At 42.2% G+C, this 7,070-nt stretch overlaps 2 non-coding genes across 2 annotated transcripts; both read right to left on the bottom strand.

Moving 5' to 3' along the window:
* Positions 1-1,784: 1,784 nt before the first annotated feature.
* On the bottom strand, positions 1,785-1,925 carry LOC123326711. The gene has a single exon (XR_006541273.1). It is a non-coding gene; the product is annotated as a U4 spliceosomal RNA (small nuclear RNA).
* A 619-nt stretch (positions 1,926-2,544) lies between these two features.
* On the bottom strand, positions 2,545-2,685 carry LOC123326712. The gene has a single exon (XR_006541274.1). It is a non-coding gene; the product is annotated as a U4 spliceosomal RNA (small nuclear RNA).
* Positions 2,686-7,070: the final 4,385 nt, after the last annotated feature.

Genomic DNA, 7,070 nt, shown 5'->3' with positions numbered 1-7,070 from the left:
AGAGAAAAGGCTGGGAGGCTTGTCTAGATTTTAAAAGACTGCACATGGAAAGTAAAGTGATGCAGCCACCCTGGAAAAAAATCTGGCAATTTGTTATAAAACTAAACATGCAATTTCCCAGATGGCCCAGAGAATTAAAAATTTATGCTCACACAGACCTTGGAGTTGTTTTTTCCTTCTTCTTTTTCTTCTTCTTTAGGAAGTTCTATGCCCAACTTGGGGCTTGAACTCACAACCCCGAGATCCAGAGTCACATGCTCTACTGAGCCAGCCAGGGGCCCTTGCTCACCAAAACTAAGGATAACAGGAATTTTCTTAGGAGCTTTACTGGTGACAGCACCCCACATGTCCTTCAATGGGTGAATGGTTGAACAAACTCTGGTACTTCCATAAAAGAATACTACTCAGCGAGAGAAAGGAATGAACTATTGATACATGCAACATGCAACAACCTGGGTGAACCTCAAGGACATTATATTTGGTGAAAAAGTCAATCTCAAAAAATCACATACCCTATGATTCCATTTATGTAGAGCTCTGGAAAATGCAAATTATACTGACACAAAGGAGTGGGAAAAGATAAGAGGTGGGGATGGATTACAAAGGAACACCAGAAATTTGGGGGGAGTGATGAATGTGTTCACTATCTGGATTGCAGTAATGGTGTCATGGGTGTACATGTGTCAAAACTTATAAAATTGTGTGCTTTGAATATGTGTGGTTTACTGAATGTCAATTATAACTAAATAGAGCTGTTTGTAAAAAAAAAAAAAAAGGAATGGGAGAATGTTTCTGTGAGAACTAAATGAAATGAAGCATATTACACACTTTTTGTGTAGTCTGGTACACAGTTAAGTGCTCAATAGCTGCTGTTGGAACTTGGCTGGTCTTCTGGATGGCTCCATCACATCTCCCTGCTTATTTCCTTCATTGCACTGAAATAATCTGTAATTTTCGAGCTTATCTGTTCGTTTACTTGTTTGTGGTCTGTCTCAATACTGTGAGCTCCCTGAAGCAGGGACCGGGTCTAATTTACCGCCAGGGCGGTTTTCCCCAGGGCCGCCTTGAAGCAATAGATGCCTGTTCACCACCTTCGCCCTGAATAACCACATCCTTTTGTTTACAGACCAGAGAAGTGTTTGATGGGTGGTGGCCCATGCATGTCCAGCTGGATCTGCCATGCTCAAGGGTAGGACTTCCGAAGGCTTCTGTCTGGGGACACTCATGGCCTGCTTAACATAGAACGAGACTAGAGGCAGCCGGTGCTAGAGATAAGGGGACTTGGTTTCAAGCACAGCTCTGCCTGGTACTCCACAATGGAACCTGAATAACTAAGTGTACTATGTGTCCGTTTGTCTCCCGGTTGCTTTAAAAACCATTTGGATAGGGCACCTGGGTGGCTCAGTTGGTTATGCGACTGCCTTCGGCTCAGGTCATGATCCTGGAGTCCCAGGATCGAGTCCCGCATCGGGCTCCCTGCTCGGCAGGAAGTCTGCTTCTCCCTCTAACCTTCCTCCCTCTCATGCTCTCTGTCTCTCAAATAAATAAATAAAATCTTTTTAAAAAAATAAAATAAAAACCATTTGGATAGAAAAACCTGCATACTTTCTCCCATTTTTGTAACGGAAGACTAGATCCTTTCCATGTTTTAAGAGAACCCTCCCTAAGAATTTCGCACTTAAATTAAACCCAACCCCTATCCAAACAAAACCAAAGCAACTCAATAAAAAACACTAACGTTACTCCACACATAACACCCTTTCTTTTGTAACAAAAAAACTCAGTCTCCGTAGAGACTGTCAAAAATTGCCAATGCCGACTATATTTCAAGTCGTCATGGCGGGGTATTGGGAAAAGTTTTCAATTAGCAATAATCGCGCCTCGGATAAACCTCATTGGCTACGATACTGCCACTGCGCAAAGCTAGAAAACGTGAGCACGCACCCTGCTCCCCCACGTATGACAACTACCTTTTCAGTGAGGGTGAGCGACTGCCACCGAGTTCGTGGATATGACGCGTTCTGCTTCCAGCCGTTATGTTTAAGATCCGTCTGCACGGGAGGCTTCTTGCTGTTGGATCATCTCGAGTCGAACATTCAGATTTTGGAAACGAGCGTACATTCGCTGGGCATGCTGGATAATCTTATGCAAATCTTGATGACATCACAGAGATGACCAGCGTACACTTGAATTTTGACTAAAAAACCTGAGCGGCGGGAAAGCAGGGAAAGCGAGAGTGAACCATCCGAAGGAAGACGAGTAGCTGGGGCGGAGGTGCAAAAGACCAAGTGGACAAAGGTCCCCGACAGCAGGTATATTTGTACACGGTTTAACGTCACCGGGATAAAAACCAATAGAGAAAAACGTACTACCGAGAAAAACCTGTTACCTAAGCCCGACTCTCACCAAATAAAGAAAAGCAAATAAAGGAAAGCACATGAATTCTTACAAAGAAACCTATTAGCAGCGACTCTACAATCCAGTTGGTAATCAACATAAGCAAAACTAGAACAGGAATCTCTCTTTTGAACTAAGGTACATCAGTCTCCGTAGAGACTGTCAAAAATTGCCAATGCCGACTATATTTCAAGTCGTCACGGCGGGGTATTGGGAAAAGTTTTCAATTAGCAATAATCGCGCCTCGGATAAACCTCATTGGCTACGATACTGCCACTGCGCAAAGCTAAAACTAACGCCCTCTACTCATCATCCCCAATAGGCAAGGTTCCTATTACAGAAAGGCGAGTTTGAGTCTCATGGAAAAACCATCAATTATTATTTGGTTGAAAATTATACTAACGTATGAAGATCTCTCGAAGATGCATAAGCTATTTCTGAAGGTTTTGTTTCTTGATTTCCTTAACTAAATTTGGAAGGAGCATGAAGCAGAGCATTATGGGAGGGAAGATGCTAATACTTCATTCATAGAGTGAATTGGGGCCGATGAAAAGTGGGTTGTGTCAGCATGCTGTTCACTTGGCTGCTGATTCACAGCGTAACTGTCATCTCCAAAATAGTTTTTTTTTTAATTGGAATAAACTATATATAACATAAAATTTACCTTTTAACCATTTTTTTAAAGATTTTATTTATTTATTCATTTGAGAGAGCGAGAATGAGAGAAAGAGAGAGCACATGAGAGGGTGGAGGGTCAGAGGGAGAAGCAGACTCCCTGCTGAGCAGGGAACCCGATGTGGGACTCGATCCTGGGACTCCAGGATCATGACCTGAGCCGAAGGCAGTCGCTTAACCAACTGAGCCACCCAGATGCCCCTCCTTTTAACCATTTTTAACTATACAGTTCAGCAGCATTAAGTACGTTTATTCTTTGCAACCATCATCACTTCTACCTCTCCAAAACTTTTTCATCATCCCAAACTGAAACTCTGTACCCATTAAACACTAACTCCCCTTCCCCATTCCTCCCTCTCCCAGCCCCTGGCAACTTCTATTCTACTTTCTGTTTCTAAAATTTGACTCCTCTAAGTACCTCATATAAGCAGAATCATATAATATTTTATGTGTCTGGCTTCTTTTTTTTTTAAGATTTTATTTATTTATTTGAGAGAAAGAGCACCCGCGAGAGAGCACAAGAGGGGGGTTGGGGGGGGCAAGAGAGAGGGAGAAGCAGGCTCCCAGCTGAGCAGGGAGCCCGACATGGGGCTCGATCCCAGGACCCCAGAATCATGACCGGAGCCGAAGGCAGAGACTTAACCAACTGAGTGACTCAGGTGACCCTGGCTTTTTTTTTTTTTTAAGTTTATTTATTTAAGTAATCTCTACACCCAATGTGGGGCTCGAATTCCTGACCTCAAGATCAAGAGTTGCATGTTCTTCCCATGCCCAGGACCCTGAGATCATGACCCAAGCCGAAGGCAGATATTTCACTGACTGAGCCACCCAGGCGCTCCCCAACGTTTTATTATAAAAAATTTCAAACATGAGAGGTGCCTGGTTGGCTCAGTTGCTATAGCATGAGACTTTTTTTTTTAAGATTTTTTTTAAAGCAAGTTTTGTTTTTTTTTTAAGATTTTATTTATTTATTTGACAGAGAGAGACACAGCGAGAGAGGGAACACAAGCAGGGGGAGTGGGAGAGGGAGAAGCAGGCTTCCCGCTGAGCAGGGAGCCCGATGCGGGGCTCTATCCCAGGACCCTAGGATCATGACCTGAGCCTAAGGCAGATGCTTAACGACTGAGCCACCCAGGTGCCCCTTTTTTTAAAGATTTTATTTATTTATTTATTTGATACAGAGAGAGACAGCAAGAGAGGGAACACAGGCAGGGGGAGTGGGAGAAGGAGAAGCAGGCTTCCCACTGAGCAGAGTGCCCGATGCAGAACTCAATCCCAGGACTCGATCCCAGGACTCTGGGATCATGACCTGAGCTGAAGGCAGACGCTTAAGTACTGAGCCACCCAGGCGTCCCCCCACCTTTTTTTAAAGTAGGCTCCACGCCCAGCATGGAGCCCAACACAGGGCTTGAACCCACAACCCTGAGATCAAGACCTGAGCTGAGATCAAGAGTTGGCCACTTAACCGACCGAGCCACCCAGGCACCCCTACAAATAAAATCTTTAAAAAATTTTTTTCAAAATTTCAAAAAACTCAAAAATGTTCAAAGTGTTATTCAGTGAACATAGTCATCATCTAGATGCAAAAATGACATCTTTAAAAGTCCTGTTTGATGCTGATGTGTAGCTAATTTTTTTCCCACAGGGTAAGAAAAATTAGCAGAAAAAAAAAAAGATTAGGAACTTGATTTATTTTAGATTATTTTACTTTGGTCCAATCAAAGACTTAGTCATTAATTCCTGGTGTGGTGAAATTGTGTGTTTCACCAGCTGCCTTGGATGACTTCATCCTCCACAGATGACTTTCCAGCACTAAGAAAAATTGAAAAGTCAGCTAACTTCTCCCCGGAACATGAGATTCTTTGGGGCCTAAAAGCACAATAGCCCTGTATTAGGCAGTCTCTCAATTAATGATGCTCATTCCACTTGGCAAACTGAAAAAACAATACAGGCTGGATATTTTTCATAATAAAATTTGGCTGGGGGAATGTCAATGTTTTGTTGTTTCAATAGGTTTTGGTCAAATACCCATAAGTGCAGAAAATGTTCCTGATTACAATTCTTTTGACTTAGTAAAAATTTCCAGTCTACATTTTGGTCCTTTCTTTCAGCCAGTGTGGTCAGGTGTTAACCTGACACAAAAAGCTATGTTAGGTGATTATCCCAGCAGGGTGCCCTATCTGAGCTGTTGCTGGGTGTCCTACCCACAACTACTAAACTGGGTGACTTTACCAATATTTACCTCCACACATTCAATGACAGGACCAGGAGTCCAACTTTGACTCCAGCTTCTATAATACAGTACTTCTGGGCTTCAGTTTATCTTAAAATGGGGGAAGTGGTTCCTTAGGTGTTCTTCAAGGTCTGGGTTAGCTGGCCTTTGGTTATGTTCTAAACACAAATTGATTGATATCTTATTTAGATGAGGCTAGAGAGCAATGTTTCTCTTTGACTACATATTAGAAACAACTGGGAAGTTTGTAAACCGACTTGATGCCCAGGCATCTTCCCAGACCAATTAAGTCAGAATGTCTGGAAAGGCATTGTGTTGGTTAATTTAATAAAAACACAAAATGAGAAATAAAATTGGAGAAGCCAAGTGGGTAAACACATTATTCCCTGTATATTATATGTGGCGTTAGTTGTTCACATAAACTCCAAAAACATCAATATTTCAGATGTTTGTTCACAACCCACTGCAAGGTGGGAACTTGATTTCCTCATGGTGAGTGCAAAGGATCATAATCAGTGAAGTTGAGTATGAGCCTATTCTAGATCCATTATTAAAGCCTCTCTCTTAACAATGAATTCCTAACTTAGTGCTGTTTGGATGTACTATTTGCACTGAGCACACTGGTGTGGAAACTCGAACCACTTCTCTCAAATGGACAGAGCATGTGAGTTTAGAAGACAGCGGCCCGTCTCCAACCAAGGTTCAAAACTTCTGACCATGAAAGGCAAACAGGTGGCGCTACCAGACAATCTGGGCCCCTCAACTGTGAAGCCCAGAGGATTGTGGGACTTGTAGTTTTTCATGCATCATTTCAGCCTCGTGAACTACATTTCCCAAAATCCAAAAGCAGCCAGTCAGTTGCACCGTCAGTCGTAAAGTGTCGTTTAAGCTGTGAAAGGTGAGTGTGCTCTGTGTGGGCTGCGGGTTTCTAGAAGTTGTGGATTTGCTGTAAGAGATAGCGTATTAACTCTTTACCGTTTGGTGGTACCTGGCAGAGAGTTGCTGTTCCAAAAGAGCGTGTTTTCAGCGGGGTGTCCCTAGCCCTTTTGTCTCAGGAGTCCAGTCTATATTTAGCGGTTCAGGTGTTGCTATGAAAGGTCTAGAGACATCGGGGTCCTAACCTAAATCTGGAAAGCCAAGCATAAGATAATGTTTACATAAGGGGTGCGTATCACTAGAGAATTTCTGCATTATGTTAAGTAATATGGCAAAGCCTTGTTTTTACAGCTAGAAAGCTGGGGTGGAATGTTGTATCAGGCCTCACTCTTCTGCTGTGTCCAAGTAGCAGTGTTTGCGATTGAGGGTAAACTAAAAGAATATGGGAAAGATAGAAGAATAAAAGATGTGCATGTGCTTAGTTACATTAATAAATAAAAAGCCATAAAAATCATAAGTCTGAAATGTCTGAGCAACGACTTCATCAACACCTGGCATACCAGAATTCAAATGTGCTCTTCAGTTTATGAAGAAATACTTCTGATTTATAAAATGGGAAGTAGGTTTATGGAACACACGGTCTCCCAAGGGATGGTAGTAACTAAAATTATAAAGGCAGTCCTCCAATGGAGACGTCAATAGATGTAGTCATAGAATAACAATGAGCTATTAAGGGATTTAAAAGATACTGGGAGTAGACCATTAATATTTTGAATTTTATAAGAAATTTTTGATTTTTTGATTTATTTTTTAAAAATATTTTATTTATTTATTTGACAGAGAGAGACACACTGAGAGAGGGAACACAAGCAGGGAGAGTGGGAGAGGG

The sequence above is a fragment of the Neomonachus schauinslandi genome, chromosome 14 (assembly GCF_002201575.2).
Source record: "Neomonachus schauinslandi chromosome 14, ASM220157v2, whole genome shotgun sequence".
In the NCBI taxonomy this organism is placed as follows: Eukaryota; Metazoa; Chordata; class Mammalia; order Carnivora; family Phocidae; genus Neomonachus; species Neomonachus schauinslandi.
This window is presented reverse-complemented; position numbering and strand designations above follow the sequence as displayed.